Genomic DNA, 17,999 nt, shown 5'->3' with positions numbered 1-17,999 from the left:
TTTTTGGGGGGAAAGTTACAAATAATAATTGCAATTAGTTTTATTGCTGTCTGTCTGTATGTAGCCTCCGAATATTCAGGAAATTATATTCTCCTTCGGTGAGACTCCGTCCGTTTTGGGTAGAGGATTGCTGAGTAGCTGGCACATCTATGCATAGTTATTTAATTGTGATTTCGTCAGTAAGCTTTCTTTTTACCCGCCCCATATCACCAGGCTAGAACTCTTAATCAGCATTTCCAGCCTGATCTCTGTTCATTTGTGAAACAGTTAAAAAGTTAAATTCCGGACCTGATAGTTCTTTAAACCCCAGCTACATTTCTTAGTTTATATTTTATTTAATTTCAGATTGAAACATTTCGTGCAAAGCTTTTCTCTTTGGGAAATTTAGTTAACATTTCCGATGAGAATCAACATTTTAGCTCAGAGAGAATCTATCTGTGAAATTCTCACAGTACTTAGATTGCTATAATTGGTTTAAAATTTCACTTTATTTTAAAATACTTGATTAGGGTGTTTTTTTTAAATAAACTTGAATACCCCTTAGGTAGCACGGTGAAAGGGCAGTGCAAGAATCGATCCTTCTAATACATACAGCTGCGAGATTAGAAATAGGGATAATTAATACTTAAGATACCATAACTAGGGCCGCATCCTTCGCCATGGTAGTTTTCTTACCATTGATTCTCAGGGGGAGCAGGACCAGACTGTGGTAGAGAGAAGAGGCGATTTGCCCAAAGCCAGAGGGGCACTGGCAGGCAGAGCGATGGTTAGTGCTGTAAACGCTTTTCTGCCCCTTACAACCACCCCCCGGAGGCGGTGGGCTCCCTGGTGGAGATAAGATCGTTTTTATTTTCCTTTCCTCTGGAAACCGGGACGCTGGAGAGCAGCCCAGGTGTTGTGGGGGAGTTAGAGCAGGGCTGATTTAGCATAGCCACAAGTGCCATGGCTGGGGGTGTCAGGCGGGCTCGGAAGTAGGTGAGGCTCAGGCGTTTTGCAGGGGGACCCTGGAGTACCTGGTCTCTCCCCCCGCTGCCCGCCAATACTGTGTACAGCTCCCCACTTGGGCTGAGCCGGCTGGGGGGGAGTTGCAAACACGAACGGCTCCAGCCGGGGGGAGCGCGGGGCTGCGCGTTGCATAATCCAGTGTCGCTTTGTTTGGGGCTGTGTTGCTTCGCGGCGAGAACTAGAGGCTGGGCGCCGGGACGCGCAGCCCCCTACGGCAGGTCAGAAAAGGGAGCGGGTCCGCTCTGTCCCTCCGTCCGTCCTCGGGGCGTGGGGTGCCGGGGGGACCCCAGCAGCAGCAGCAGGCTCCCGGGGTCCTGACTTGGCCGCGCTTGGCGGTCCCTTTACCCCGCCGCTCTTCCCTACTCTCGTGCCGCCGTGCGGGGTGACGGGGCTGCTGGGGCAGGCTCAGCTGAGCCGCCACTGGCCTGGCCTGGCCTCGCCTTTCCTTTTCACGCTGCCGCTGCCGTGTCTCCGGCTCCCGGTGGGGGCGCGGGGGGAATCCAGGTCACATCCAGAGACAGCGACCGGCTCGAGGAGTGGCACTGACTCAGGAGTTGGGCACCAGGCGGGGAAGGAGTCTGTGTGTGTTTGTAGGGGAAGGGGGGGAGAGTGCGCCTTAAAACATGATGACACGTTTTATAAGCTAAGGAGTGAAATAGCTGAGAAAGAAACCCTCATCTCTGGGTAAGTGATTTCCTGGCTTTCTGGATCCTCCGTGGGGAAAAATACAAATATATATTAACTGGGGACATGGACAAGACTTTACGTCGGTGCTTGGCCAAGGGCACAGCTGTAGACAGATGTTACCCCGGCTAAATGGTTGTATTAAGGATATTTTTAGAACCTGAGTCAATTAAGTCTTATTAAATTACAACAGGCTTCCAAGTATTGCAGTCCGGTTTCAAAGTCAAGGGGATCTCTGCATGGGATTTTAAGATTATATTGTTCAAGTAATAATTTCTTGTTGTGGAGGGAGGATGTAATAAGGATAGTTTTCATTACCTCGCAGCTACTATATTTAGCCTTGATCCGTGGGAAAGGCAACAGCCGCGTGAGTGCGCCTCTTATACAGTTAATGGTGATTTTTCCCACCCCAGCCTTGGGATTATTTCATCATGGTATATGGTGGTTTTGTTTTTAATATTTAAAGAGGGTGATGGCTCCGCACAGCCTGTGCCGAGTTGTTGACAAAATTTATTGTAAAATATCTTTGGCATCATTACCGGTGCGATGCTGGTACAGAGTGGAAGTTTCCATGATGAGTAAGTTATGTGACAGGGGATTCTAAAGATGTTTGTAGCCACTCATATGAAACGTATTAAGGGACCAGGCGGTGTATTATTGTGAGTGGGAGAAGCTCATTTAATTGCAGCATCTACATTTTGAGTGTAAATTATTGCGACAGTTGGCAATGCATGCTAACCAAAGTGTGTTGGGGACTTCTACCCATAATCTCTCTCCCTCTCTCTGTGTGTATCAGCGTAAATTGTTGATGAAGAACAGGAGTATTCCCTCAGTTACATGTAAAAACTTTTTAGTTATTCTCCAGTTTGGGAGAAAAGGAGGGAGAAGAAAAATCAATTACGTTTTAAAAAAAAATCTCAAAAGTTTGTTATAGTTTGTGTCTACTACAACAGGATTTGAGTTCTGTTTTGTTTGGAAGGAAATAAGGGGATAAAACCCCAACAAAGCTCCCTGGCAGGGAGAAGGATGCCCTGGAGCCAGAATCTTGCTTGTTAATAGCAGGGTGTGGCTAGTCAGGGTGGCCCTTCTAAAGGTGGGGATTTCTGCAGGTCAGCCCCACTTCGGGGTTTCATTTTCTGCATTTGGTGTTTCTTTGTTACTATAAAAACAGAGGGGTATGAACAGAAAAGCAGAGTGGCTATAAAAGCAAGACACAGGGTTGAATAAATAGGCTGAGGCTTTGAAAAGGATCTATGAAAGGCTAATGACATCTTTGTGGAGATCATATACCTCAGTGCTGCATCTAGGTCTCTGGGAGATGTAATTCCCCCCCATCCAAGCAGTGTGGTCCTTTAAGTAGGATCTCCACTGTGAGGGAAGGAGAGGGCATGGAAATAGATGGGAATATTATTTTTTTCATCCTGATCTGCACTGGTTTGGCAGAGGATTAAGGTGTAGATACATTGTCTCCCTTGGCTTGACCCTCTCCCTGCCTGTATCCCAGGCGCCCTGGAGCTCCTCGTATGATCTGGAGGAAGACAGGAAATGTTGCTGGAGAGGCAGCTGAACACCCCCACCTATTATTCTGCATAGCATAGGGCAATCTGTGTGTGGAGTGCCCTTTCTACATTCAAATCTAGATGATACAATTATTTCCTAAATTTGGAAAACCTCAATTTGTTGTATGCTTTACCATCAGACCAGGTGTTTAAGGACCCACCAAAAATATATTTGTAGATTTCTATAATTTTGTTCCTTCTGCCTCCTTTCCTAGCTTTGCAAGTGACCACATACCCAAGTCTCTTCCATTGGGGTTCCAATCTCACAAACAGATGTGCTAGCGTAAACATTTAGGCCCATGTCAATAGAACTCTGTATGGTTAGAAATATAGTCATTATATCTGTTTACTGACTTAACACCTTAGTTTGTATCCTCTTTCAGATAGACTCTTACTTCTGTGTATTCTACAGTGCTAAGTATATCATGTCATTATGTCATACACAAATAATATGCTTATTACAAAAGCCTTTGTTATGCATTCAAGCAGCAGAACATATAACTCAGTATAAGAATATTTGGTATGTTTTCAAGACTGTTATTCTACTAGTTGCATGTTGTCCAAAGGGACATTTTGAATAATAATTATTGAGGTTTACATAAACTGTCTCTTTCATGTGTGTGTTTCCATTGCTCATCAGGACTTCTTTATGCTAAGATCCTTTAGGATTAGGGAATAAAAAATAGGTGGAAAGATTGGGGGAAAGAGTCAGTCCTCTTGTTATTCCTTCCAATTTTTTGTTATACCACCAAGAAGCATCTGATGCACTGAATCTTGTCCAATTGCTATTGTAAGAAAAGATGATGGGTGCTTTTTAAATTATAAGTGACTGATTCTGAGCATTCTAATGATAAAGACCTGTCTAATTTTACTTTAGTAGCTCACTGTAGATTATTAGGAAATCTTGTGTGGTCACCCTGCCATTTAGAATCAAATATTACAAATTAGCTTAGCTGGATCCTCAGAAATGGTCAGTGAGCTGTAACACCCTGGATCCAAATTCTCAAGAATACTAAGTAATAGAAACACAATCTATAATTATTTGGGGTTTTTTGTTTGTTTGTTTGTTTTTTTACAGCCAACAGCAGTAAATAGGCTAGGGAAATAGTAAAAATAGGCTAAGGGAAATTTTCATCATTAGAATGACAACATATTTTGGGCCAGATCCTCAACCACATTTGGGCACTTAACTCCCATTGACTTCAGTGGGAGGTGCCCAAATACCTTTGAGAATCTGGGCCATTGTCACCAACACAGATGTACATAGTTCAGTACAGCAGTATTTAAATATGAAGGAAGCTAGTAGAGACTCCTGTACTTAGGTTGCCTAACTTTCTATTATAAAGGATTCTTGTGATCTTTTCTTTTGATGAGGTCTCATCCCTTCATTGTTGGCCATAGTGCTTGATACTTGGCAGGGGGAATCTCTAGGTACAGAAGTGCCTTTTCTTTGCTAATGAATTTCCACTGAGTTTTCGTTAAGGTATAAAGAGTTAAAATCTTGAAGAGTAAATCTGACATTTCCTAACTTTCGACTGCTTGACTTTGCAACCTAAATTTTTTTAATGTAGTGTTTTGTGTTCAAGATGAGTATATGATTAGTAAATAGCAAGATTTCTTCTGAGAGTGTGTGTATGAGAGGGAGAATAACACCAATCCTCAGAAATTTGCCCAGAAGTCAATATTACTGTATTCTGAGCAGTTATATTGAACCATTTAATTTATATTTTTAAATGTCTGTTAGCAAAATGAAGTCGCACAATAGAAATTTTGGGCCAGTTGAGCCCTGCAGGAAGTAAGCAGGCGTGACACTACTGATTTCAGTGGAGTTGTGCCCATTTACATCAGCATTGACTTTAGCTTTTTATTTCTGCCCTCTAGTCTAAAAGCAAATGATCTGAAAATTCTGTTCTGGAGACAGTCATGCTGGCAGTTTTGAGATTTGTCAATGGCATTAGTTCTACTGCATTTAGAGCTAATATTTAGTTGTATACAAAAGTAACGTAGTCCATTTTTTTTAAAATGGAAAAATAAATAAAAGCATAGCTACAACTGTTAACCACTGGAATGGGTTACCTAGGAGATTCCTTAGAGGTTTTTGAGGTAAGGCTTGACAAAGCTCTGCCTGGGGTGATTTAGTTGGGGATTGGTCCTGCTTTGAGCAGGAGGTTGGACTAGATGACCTCCTGAGGTCCCTTCCAACCCTGATATTCTATGTTTCTAAGACTGTTCTACAATTATGGGATAAACTAGCTTCCTATAACCCAATGGTGTGTGTGTGAAATTGCAGGCAAGACATAATGTATAGCCTCAAGTAACTCTGAATGTATAGTTAGCTACAGTGCAGAGCTTAATCAATTTCACACACAAAATAAATCGCTATTATTATATAAGTAGGGTATATGGCTAAAAGCAGTGTGATGTTTCTGGATCACAAAGTTGTCCTGTGTCTTCAGGTGAATCTAAACCAATACATTAGGGTTTTGTTTTCCACTGGGAGGAGTAAAGTAATCAATTGTCTAAAGAGTCAAGCTATGTAAAAGATAAGTAGAAAGAAGGATGTGAATGTGTAGTCAAAATGCAAAATTTCCATTTGTTTCATGAATAAAGAGTAATAGTCTTTGTAGAATCAAGTTGCATGGATGAAATACATTTGTTAAAAATCATGGATTAAAGATAATTGATTCTGATTGTTAAAAAACTATCTATCCCCATGACTGGCTTAACATAAGTGACCTTTCAGTGCAGCCCAGATTTCTTTCTAGAAATGAATGGTGCTATAAATGAACTGTGATACACAGATTTCATTATAGAGCACTTGGTCACGTACAACAGTAACTCCATTTGACCCTGTAATATGCTTCAGTGTGAACTTGGTACTATTCAAAAAGGAGTAATTGAGGAAAGAGGAAAATATTGATGAACTAGCTTCTAGCTTTGATTTAGAACTGGATCACCACGGTGAACTATAAAGCAAGTGCAAATTTTTAGATAATTGTATGTACTTAGTTAAGAATTTTAAAAAAGATTTTCACAGGGCACAAGTGTTTCTCTGGACAAGAGCAGCATCTTGCAACACAATTCCAAACTCCCCCCATCTTCCTTCTTGACACTTCATAGATTCCAAGGCCAGAAGGAACTACTGTGATAATCTAGTATAATGCGGGCCACAGAACTTCCCCCGAATAATTCCTAGAGCATCTCTCTCTCTCTCTCGCTTTTTTTTTTAAATCTTATTTTAAAAATTGTCAGTGATGGAGAATCCGTCATGATCTTTGGCAAATTGTTCCTATTATTAATTACCCTCACTTTAAAACTGCCTGTCTTATTTCCAGTCTGAATTTGTCTAGTTTCAACTTCTAGCCACTGGACTGTACTATACCTTTCTCTGCTAGATTGAAGAGCCCTATGTAGATACTTATAGACTGTAATCAAGTCACCCCTTAATCTTCTCTTTGTTAGGTAAAATAGGCTGCGTTTTTTTAGTCTTTTGTTATAAGGCATGTTTTCTAACCCTTTAATCATTCCCGTGTCTCTTCTCTGGTCCCTCTCCAATTTATCAACATTCCTCTTGAACTATGGACACCAGAACTGGACACAGTATTCCAGCAGCTGTCAGACGAGTGCCAAATATAGAGGTAAAATAACCTCTCTACTCTTACTTGATAGTCTCCTGTGCATGCATCCCAGGGTTGCATTAGCTCTTTTGGCACAGTGTCACACTGGGAGCTCATGTTCAGCTGATTATCCACCACACATCCCCAATCTTCTTTTTTTTTTTTTTCTTCAAAGTCGCTATTTCCTGGGTTGGAGTCCCCCATCTTGGAAGTATTGCTTAGATGTATACAGTTACACTTAGTCGTATTAAAATGCACATTGTTTGCTTTGAATCAGTGACCTGTCCCCTTCATTGTATACCACTCCTCCAATTTTTGTGTCATCTGCAAACTTTATAAGTGATGATTTTGTTTTCTTCCAGGTCTTTGATAAAAATGTTAAATAGCATAAGGCCAAGAACTGGTCCCTGCAGAACCCAACTGCAAACACACCCACTCAGTGATGAGTCTCCATTTACAATTATATTTTGATACCCATCAATCAATTAGTTAGTTTTTAATCTATTGAATGTCCTCTAATTAATTTTATATCATTCTAGCTTTTTAATGAAAATGTTATGTGGTACCAAGGCAAATGCCTTTACAGAAGTATATTACATCAGCACTATTACCTTTATCAACCAAACTTGTAATCTCATTTAAAAAACAAGATATCACCTTAGTCTGATGGGATATATTTTCTATAAAGCCATGTTTATTTGCATTAATTAAATTACCCCCCTTATCTCACCTGGAACGGATGTCAGACTGAGAAGCTTGTAATTACCTGAATCATCCTGTTTACCCTTTTTAAAAACTGGCACATTAGGTTTCATTCAGTCTTCTGGAACGTCCCCTGAGCTCCAAGACTTATTGAAAATCAACATTAACAGTCCAGCGAGCACCTCAGCCTTCTCTTTTAAAACTCTTGGGTGCAAATTATCTGGACCTTTGACTTAGATATCTACCTTTAGCAGCTTCTGTTTAACGTCATCCAGAGATCCTGGTTGAATGGAAACAGTGTTATCACCATCTGTTTTTATTTCCCGAAGTACAGAACAGAAATATTAATTGAACACTTCGGCCTTTTCTGCATCATCATTGATAATTCTACCATTTCCATCTAGTAGCGGATCAGTACCATTGTCAAGCCTTACATTTGTCTCCCCTCTTTACAGCTGTAGAATACTCCTGGATTCTGTGCTTTGTTTTTCCTCCCACATCTTCTATATCTACAAATCTGTGTATCTCCACTTTTGCTATCCTTAGTATGTTACTGATTTTACCCCATCTCTGCTGATATCCAATGAATTTACAGTATCTCTTCTTGCCTAGACTATTCTAATGCCTTTCTCTCTAGTTTATTCAAGCCAGTTCTCCAGACTTCAGACTGCGCAGAAGGCTGCTTATCTTCTTAGCCATACAAAGAAGTGTGACATTATGATGTCTGTCTTAAAATAATTCTTCCAAATCTTCTTTCATTTTTAGGATCTAGTTCAAAATTTAAAACCATCCATGGATTTGTTCCAGCTTACTTCACAGATCTCTGCTTATAGTGTTCACTTCCCCTCTGGCCCTTCACATGATGTCACCACTCTTACTTTGAGAGCCTTCTCCCCTGCAACTCTTGCCATTGGGGATAGCTTTCATGCAGCCCTCTGCTTCCTTGATTTACCATTTGTTTCAAGTTTCACCTGAGAAAAAAATCTTCCTTCCCTGACCCATCGTTTCACATTCCCTCTGCCTTAATTTTTTAAATGTTGACACTAAAGTTTTGGGGATACAGTTTGTATAAAAGCTGCTACTTAAATACAATTTTATTGCATTCTATATAGGTTCTTAATGCTGTACTCACCACGATAGTATCGGACCACCTTCCAAGAGTGTGTTCAGCAGCATGACTAAGCATCTGTCATGCTGTTTGTTCTCTCAACCTTTCCTCGTAGGGAGAAGCATGTGCAATAGGATATCTTAGATTGGTAGTGTGTGGTGTTTTTTTTTAATATTAATATTAATATTAATATGCCTATTGCTATATGCTTATGGTAGAGAAGACACTTGCACTTGGAGTGGAAAGTGATGAAGTTTGTTGTGGTCCTTTTATTCCTGGGGGAGTTCATTTCAGAGTCTTGGACTGCCACTACTACTTGTAGTGAATTCCGTTGTGCCAGAGGAGTGTAGTTGTCAACTGTAGTCTTTGTGCCAAAGCTTTAGATGATCTTTTAGTTATCCTGTGCTCTGGCCATGGAGTGCTTTGAAGAAAATGACTGAAATCTTGAACTTGATTCAAAATTCTATGGGAAGCCAGCATAGAGAGCAGAAAATGGGTTTGATGTGTTCATGGGAGCCTCTGTTGCTGAGGAGACTTGCTGCAGAGTTCTGTAATACTTGGAGCTGAATGTGTCAGGCCCAGGTATATTGCATTGCTGTAATCCAGCCGAGAGGTGACAAAAGCATGATAACTGAGGCCAAGTCTTCATTCACCAGAATGGGATGGAGTTTACTAGCCAAATGGATATGGCAGAAAGCAACATTTGTGAGTAGTGCTATGTGGGAGCTTAGCATCAGCAAGGAATCCAAGAGTACTCCTAGACTATGGATGGAATTGACCAATTGTGGATGTGTCTCTTCAACCAATGGAGACTGTACTGTGGCTGCAAGCTCTTCAAAGCACTTTCCTAAACCTACCAGCATCATCTGTCTTGTTTTGGGTTCAGCTTCCGCCAGCTATTCCTCATCCACGAACTGATCTCATCCAAGCACTGGACCATTTGCGTGGTTGTATGTGGTAAAGAATATAGAGTACTGTACCATCTGCGTGCTGCTGGTGCTTGAGTTCATGTTGTCTGACCAATTCACCTAGTGGTTGTATGTAGATAATAAAAAGGAACAGAGAGAATTGATCCATGTGGAACTCCACAAGTGAGGGGTAGAGGTGCAGTTTCCCTGTCACTACTCGTTGGGTGCATCCTTCCAGGAAGGACTCAAACTCACTCATTACCTGGGATTCCTGCCACCTCTCTTGGGTGAGACAGTAGAATCTTGTGATGAATAGTGCAGAATGCTACAGGAGGATGAGAAATGATGTCTGTGCTCTATCCATTGACAAATGGAGATCATCCATCAGTGGCACTAAGGCAGTTTTAGTTTTGTGTCCTGGCCTGAGTCCAGATTGTGCTGGATCTAGAATGTCGGCTTCGGTAAGCTGAGTTTGTAACTGACTGCTCTTCTAGATTCTCTGTTAATTTGCACAGGAATGGGAGGTTATACACTGGTGATAGTTGGCTAGAACTGAAAGGTCTAGGGTGGGTTTCTCCAGTGTTATTTCAACTATTGCACACTCAAGCACTCAAGTTGGGCAATGCCAGATTCAGGTTGTCTTTGTAACCTTATTAATTATTATTATTTTATTATTTCTTTGTATTTCTCTAGCACCTAGGATCCCCAGTCATGGATCAAGAGAACGTTGTGCTAGACACTGTACAAACAGAACAAAAAGACAGTCCCTGCCCCAAAGAGCTTACAATCTAAGTATAAGACAAGAAACAACAGATGAATGCAGACAGACAGACTGACGGGGAATACAAGGAAACAATGAGACAATATTGCTGTGGCCTCAGCACACCAGTAGCCTAACTGTTGTCAAGTTTTTTGTAGGCATCATGGTTTTAAGGAGGGATTTGAAAGATGAGAGAGTTTTGCTGATATTTCTGGGAGGTCTGGGGAGCAGCATGGCAGAAAGCACAAAGCACATTGTTTGAAAATGTAACTCGTGGACAATGGAAGCTGCCATTAGGGGCTGATTAAAGGAGGGAGCTGACCTTTCGATACCGAATGAGAGATGATGGGTAGGGAGGGGATAGGTCGTGAAGGGACTTGAGCGTGAAGACAATTCTGAGTGCATGTGCACTCTGATAGTCTTTAATTGCACAATCATACTATTTTTCCACAGGACGTCTGCCTCATTCAGTGCGCAGGATAGACAGTGCTCACTTAATGAGCAGCTGTTCAATATTTTGTTTTCTTCTCATTGTTCAATGTGTGGCCTCAGGCCTTATTTACTGTACACTAGTCAAACCCTGCTCTGAAGAAATTAATTTATCTCCTCGTGGACTTTTCAATGGTGCTCATCACTATAGTAACTGAGTGCTTCACAAACATTAACTAATTTATTTTTACAATATTCCTGTGAGATGGGGATGTGGCAGTAACCCCTCCCCCCACATTTACATATGTGGAGCAGACGCACGGAAATTAAGGTCAGAAGTGTCCACTAATTTGGGGTTTTAAACTTTGAGATTATTAGGACCTGATTTTTCAGAGTACCTAGCATTATGTAGCACTTTATATATTCAAGCAGAGCTCCCATTAATTTCTATTACAACTGTGAGTGCTCATCACTTCTGCAAACCAGACCCCAAGTTATCATGTTGGGCACCCAGACAACGAGGAATACACAACTAATGATCACCTGTGACAAGTTTGGCTTAAGTGACTTGACTAGCATCACACAGGAACTCTGTGGCAGAGTCAGGGATAGAATCCAGTTTTCCAGAATAGTATTCAACTGCCCTAACCATGAGACCATCCTTTCTCTTCCTGAAAACCCTTGCCTCATTCAGTACACACCTATGAACTTCTGCAGTAACTGAGGCAGTGGTCCTACAGACATCAGGCTCCTTCACTATACAACCCTCAGAAAACTCCGGAGGCAGGGATGAGAAGCCTGAGTGGAGTCTGGGACTGTGTAAGCAAAGAAAATGGGACTGGAACAAGGAGCCAGGGGTAGGGAAGGAACAAGGACAGGTTGCAGGGGACAGGGCAGAAAGGGTCAAGCTTGGGTGGAACGGACAGAGAAGTCTGTGCAGCTTAGAGCACATTCCCCTCTAGAGCCTGAAATGTAACCCAAGATTCACTGTGGCAAAAATAGTATGTGATTGTGTAATTAAAACCTGGCTCATATTGCATGTGCACAACAGGGCTGAATTAGGGTTTCACAAGCAATCTTACTTGTCATTTTCTTTTCAGTTCTTGACACTGCAACTTTAATATTCTTTTAACATTTTTGCGTGTGTAATTTCCAAGGTTTTTAAAAAAAGCAAGCTGAAAAAACAAATGCCATCATGTGACATCATATTAACACCCACATGGATCACCAGAGGGTTGGAACCTGTAGATCCAGTGCACAGACCATTGCCACTTGGGCTAACAGAGTAAATGATAGCAATAGTAGGTTATCATCTTCTGTGTGGACCAGAACTGGAGTGGGATGAGACACATATGTTGCCAATGGTTTTTATGGACACAGTCGCTGACAGCAGAGGAGTGATGAGACATGGTAATCTTGGATTACGTTTCAGGCTCTGGAGGGGAATGTGTTCTAACATGCACAGACTCTTCTCTCCGTTCCACACAAGCTTGTCCCTTTTTGCCCTGTCCCTTTCAATCTGTCCTTGTTCCTTCCCCATCACCAACTCCTTGTTCCAGTCCCATTTTCCTTGCCTACACAGTCCCAGACTCCACTCAGGCTTCTCATCCCTGCCTCTATCAGTGGACTTACTCTGAGTTTACACCAATGTAACAGAGAGCAAAAGTTGCCACATCACATTATGAAAAATGTTTTTCAATTTTAAAGTATGTTAGGATTGCATGAAATGGAGACAAATCAAGAGGAGGCAGTTTAGGAGACAAAACATTTTGAATGCCATATAATAGAAGTGTTTGTGTTTAAAAGGTGTGCTGTAAAAAGTAATAGAATTTGTTTAACTTATCAAGTAACTTACCATTATTTACTTTATAAAAGTTTTGATATGTTAAAATGCTTATTTGTGTGTAATAAATTGTCAATTAGATATGTAAACAGGTGTTTGATTTTTAAATTACCTCCAGAGCATTAAATTCAAAACACATCCTTGTTTTTCTTAACCAATATGGGAGTATTACTATGTTGGAAAGACTAATTTTGTTCCCAACAATCATGGCAGTAAAATTAAATTTTCAAAAAAACCTTTCTTCCAACAATTATATTTAAAATGCATGAAACTTAATTGTCTTGGCATTTGGTCACAGCTCCAGACCTATCAGATCAAACCTATAATCTGGGAGCCATACATTTTTGCTTTCTAATGGGTTTCCCAATGCATCTTGTTTTATCCAATCTGTGTTTCTTTAAGCCCAGTTCCTGCGAGTTGCTTTGCATGGGTGGAACACCCCACATCTGTGCACAGTTCCATTGAAGTCAGCGGTGCTCTAGTGGGCACAGGGGGTGCACCAGCATGGAGTAGTGTGCCTTACATTGTGAGCACAGCAGGCCAGGGTGTTTTTATTTCTTGTCCTGTACAGTATCAAGCAAACCAGTGCTTAAGAAATAATATTGAATTCCTGCAGTATTAGCTGTATGTCTACCTACTCCAAAAAAGTTTGCAAATTTAGAATTCTGAAAACTCAGACCTTAGAGTGTGTGTGTGTGTACATTTTTTTTCTAAGCTCTAAAATCTAAACTTGATAAGAATAACATCCATGAAGAATTTGAGAGCTCTATCAGTGCAGACATTTTCAAGCTAACAATACGACTGAAATTGACCGACACCTCTATGGAAAACAAGAGCTGTGATTCCAGTTTCACAACGTGTGTGATGATGTGGAAGAAGTGCTATGTGGATAAAGGTGGGAGGAAAATTGCACAGTGATATGTGACTAATGCAAGGCTCACCTGTCTTCCCACCTGGGTAGTAGGGTTAATCAGGGAAAGACAGGTTGATGTGCCAGAGCAGATACAATATAGTTGAAAAGCTTATTCATGTTGCATCTTTGGAGGAATTGGAGCCTGTCTGAAGTGGGAAAGTCTTTTAGGAATCTTGTTTGATTTATGCCTTTTTGATAGATTTTCAAATGGATTTTTTTTAAATTTAGAGCTTTATAATTGAGCCTAGAAAACATGATAGAGGCACATGGAAATAAAGCAATAGCAGTGTTAATCCCTCCCTTGACAATATTAGAATGGCATTCTCGAGCTCCCAAGAGGATGTGTGATGGATAAATGCCAGCTGACTTTGAGATATCACTTAGCGTCTCTGATTATAAATAGTTGGAAGATAATTTCTTCAAGCAAGTTCCTAATAATGCTATTAATAACAATAAATAATCACTCTAGTGACTGAAGTGAACTTATTCTCATTTCAATGCTAAAAATCAGTTAGAGTAAATATTTAAAAGGACAGTGTGAATTTAAATGTGGTCCAAATTGAAATATTGGGAGAAAATAGTTTTTAAATGCTTCCAATATCAATTTTTAAAATTCATTTGAAAATAGTTGTTTTTAAATAAAAACATTTCCCCCCCAATCTTAGAAACTCAAACAATGCTGCACTGATAACCTGAAAGTGAAATTCACTGTAAGCGCAAGTGAAACTCGTCCCTGGCATCATAGGTGTGTAGGGTATGTGTAGCTACACAGAGCAGTGAAAAGCAAGCTGTGTCTGCACTGTGGTGTGTAGCTGTACATCAGTGAAAGGCCCTGGTAGGGAGGAGGCAGCAGGGAAAGGCTAAGCTGGGGGACCAGTGCAGGCACTGTGGATGGGAAGGCATGGTTAAGTGAGTAGAGAGCCGTGTAAGGTATGCCCACACCATTCAGGTATGCCATTATCGTACTTGCCTGACCTTTGCATCACTGCCTACACTGGTATGTCATAGCCAGGTATATACTCCACACTGCCTAAGGAAGCCTGGAGTGTAGACGTACTCACTGTTTTTTATTGTTTGAGCTGAGATAAATGGGGGGAGGGATAGAAAGGACATACGGAGCAATACAGTGTAGTAACAAATTGCCTGTTGACAGTCATTGATGTTTAACAATTTTAAGGGGTTATCAGTATTGCAGGTCAAGTTATTTGTTTACAACATATTTTTAAGATGACGGTGTCATTTTACTTACAATCTAAGTTGTAAATTGACAATGTCCTTTTAATAATAATCTACATGGGTTAATTAGAAAAAAAAATATGCCAAGATGATGTATAGACAAGTGTAGCATTAGTTATTTAATCATGATGAAGAGTTAAATGTTTGGATTAAATTGAAAGTGTTTGAGTAAACTGTGTCTTCTAAGTATTTGCTCAGTGGCTAGCACCAAGGGGCCCTGATTGCGGTGGGCGGCGTACTATGATAATATAAATATTTATTAGTAGTAATTCCTCCTCTCCCACAAAAGAAATTGTGCTGACTTAATTTTATAGATTTGCCAAGTACTTTTCATAGCATTCATTTTAATAACAAACCATTGCTATGTTTTAAACTGAGATAGCTTTTGCCATCCTTTGGCCCAACGACAGATGTGTTTGTCAATTTACTTCTTTACCTGACTCAAATACAACTTTTTTTGCTATGTAGTTTTCTTTACCCCCTCAAAATTAGAATATAGTTTTTGATCAGCCAAACCATGTTTTGATCTTCCACTCATGTTTTGGACTTGATTCCTCTTTCAAGTGACCTGCCACTGTATCATGCCAACACAGTAGCTGTTTTTACAAAATATAGGACTCCTAAGCCTAAAATATTGACATTGGAACTGAGATTTATGCACATGTTTGTTTTTAACTTCTTCTTGGTCCTCCTCAGACTTTTAATTAGTCATTTGTTACTGCTGTAATATGGCAATTTTTTTCATGTCATTTGTAACTGTTATCTTTATTAAAAGTTGATACAAGTGACACGTCTTTTGTGAACCCTTGAATTTTAGTTAATTGGTCATGTTGAATTTCAAGGAAATAATTGAGTTTTTTTCTTTCTGATGCACATTAATATTTTTTAGTCAACATTATGAAAATTCTACAAATGTAGCATATGATCACCAGTAATACAGAATACAGTATTTTTAAATGATTGCTGTACTTGGTACATTGCATATACTTATCTTTATGTATTGAGCACTTGATAACAACATTGCATCATTATCTTATCTTTCAGTTTCTATATTCTTCAGAGATTGTTTTTGTTTGATTCAATAATCTTTTTCTTCCCAAAAATAAATAATTGTTATTTTTGTTTGTATATATTATACACACACTTTTTGTGCTCTCATAATACACATGACTTAAGGAATGTTTGTTCAGTTTGATTTAAATATAAAATTCAGGCATGTTTAGCTATCTGGGCCTAGATTTTCCATTACAGGGCAGCTGCTTGGCACTGGTTGCACTACTGGCAAAATCTGTTCTGAGCCATAGTTTAACAATGCAGGAGAGAACAAGTATTTGGCCTGAACAGAGATACTAAATTGGAGGGAGAAAATTGGAACCAGTAAAGCAGAAGGAAGCTTAAGGGTAATAGTAGAAAGCAAGTAGGGTGACCAGACAGCAAGTGTGAAAAATTGGGACAAGGGGTGGGGGATAATAGGACTTTATATAAGACAAAGCCCCAAATATTGGGACATCTGGTCACCCTAAAAGCAAGTTAGACAATGCTTTGTAATAGAGTACACTGACCTTTTTGCTGGTATAACATATGACTGCATACAATATTGCACAGGGATGTTGTAATCAGTCTCTCTCTTTATCTTCCTCCCTCTTTCTATGGCCCTGATGTGACCAGTCTTAGAAATGTACTTTCTGCATTCTGAAAAGAGTTACAAAAATAAGGAGACTGAAGAGAATGACATGAGGAGAGACTATAGGGAAGTGTATACATCACTAATGGTGAGGGGAAGAAAAGGCAACATAATTATCTGCAAATATTTGAAAGGAACAACACTGAGGAGGGAAAGGAATTATTCAGCATAATAAAGGTTGATATTAATAGCAGTAATAGGATGAAATTAAGAAAGGGGGAAATTTAGTCTGAATGCCAGGAAAATCTTCATGAGAGTGAGATCTATTAAGCGTGGAAGAGGCTTCTAAGAGAAGTGATGGAAAACATTTAAAACTAGACTGAACAAAACACCTGCAACCAGAGCATATGGAATATTACACTGGCCTGGAGGTGGGCTAGATAATCTAGCAGGCCTCTTCCATCACTGACTTCTTTGGTTCTATGAGGTGGCTCTTTAAGAAATATGGTTTGAACTTTAAAACATGCCCAGAGAAGAATCCTCTGTGATATAATGGCATTGTAGCACTGTGGCAATGAGGCCTGTAAGTCAGAAGACTTATTTAAAATAAAAAAAAAGGAGGGGGGGAGTATTAATATTTAAATAATTTTAACGTTCCTATTTAAAAATATATTTTGAGTTCTCTTAACATTACAATACAAAAAAGCTAACAGGGCTCTAATCTAGTTTAGATATATAGACCTAAATTTTCAAAACTGGCCAGAGATATTGGGTGCCTCCATTTTTTGTTGCCCAACTTGAGATGCCTTCAGGGGGTCTGTTTTTTTTTTCCAGTTGGCAGCTGCTCAGCATTTTCAAAAAAGCAAGCTCCTCTAAGATACCTCTAGCTGGATACCCCAAACCACCAGTCATATTAGACACTATAGCCTACTTTTTCTAATCACTATTGTATCTGAGTACCAATGCTCGAGTGGTATAGAAATATCATCTATCTAATTAGGTATTTCTACATTGTTTATACAGTTATGATAAACATGGTATATAGAGATTTAAAAATAGCTGTGTGCAAGGTCTGGGGCCTAAAGAGTTATCTCATCAACTTTTACAGGATGAGACTAGTGGAATTTAGAAGGGAATGTTAAGATCACATGAAGTTTTGTCCCTTGATCAGATGTTGACTTGATCAAATATGTCCCCTGTAATAGCCATATATACGTCTTTTTGTTGTTTATGTTCCAAGTTTCACATTGCTTTTCAACTGACTCTTTAAAAGACCATCATTACGTGTTGAAATGAGAGGAAGGAAATGCAGTGATTAACGTCATGTGAAATGTTCCAGAACGTTTTTAAACCTTATTAAGTACTCTAACTTCCACCTTATTTCCCCACAAAAAAAATCAGTATTATATTTTTAACTGAAACAGCAGAGTTCTATATAGGAAACTGATTGCCCAATCCAAAGTCCATTGAAGTGATTGGGGGAAAAAAAACAACGCTGTTGACTTAAACCACAAGTTGAGGACTTCAGTAGCTCAGACATAAGTTAGGGGTTTGTTGCAGGAGTGTGTGGGTGAGATTCTGTGGCCTGTGTTGTGCAGGAGGTCAGACTAG

The 17,999-nt window shown here is 39.9% G+C and overlaps 1 protein-coding gene across 4 annotated transcripts in view; it reads left to right on the top strand.

The window, feature by feature from the left end:
• Positions 1-665: 665 nt before the first annotated feature.
• Positions 666-17,999, top strand: part of THRB (thyroid hormone receptor beta) — a 244,194-nt gene continuing 226,860 nt past the window's right edge. For 2 of the 4 annotated variants that reach the window (XM_039525184.1, XM_039525185.1), the window contains exon 1: positions 666-766. The gene's annotated coding sequence lies outside the window, so the exon portion shown is untranslated. Of the gene's footprint in view, positions 767-1,520; positions 1,690-17,999 lie in introns of those variants that run through there. The other 2 variants (XM_039525186.1, XM_039525187.1) reach the window with 2 other exon arrangements.

This window comes from Mauremys reevesii, linkage group 2 (assembly GCF_016161935.1).
Source record: "Mauremys reevesii isolate NIE-2019 linkage group 2, ASM1616193v1, whole genome shotgun sequence".
NCBI lineage: Eukaryota > Metazoa > Chordata > Testudines > Geoemydidae > Mauremys > Mauremys reevesii.
Note: the sequence above shows the minus strand (reverse complement) of the source record. Positions and strands in the feature narration are given on the sequence as shown.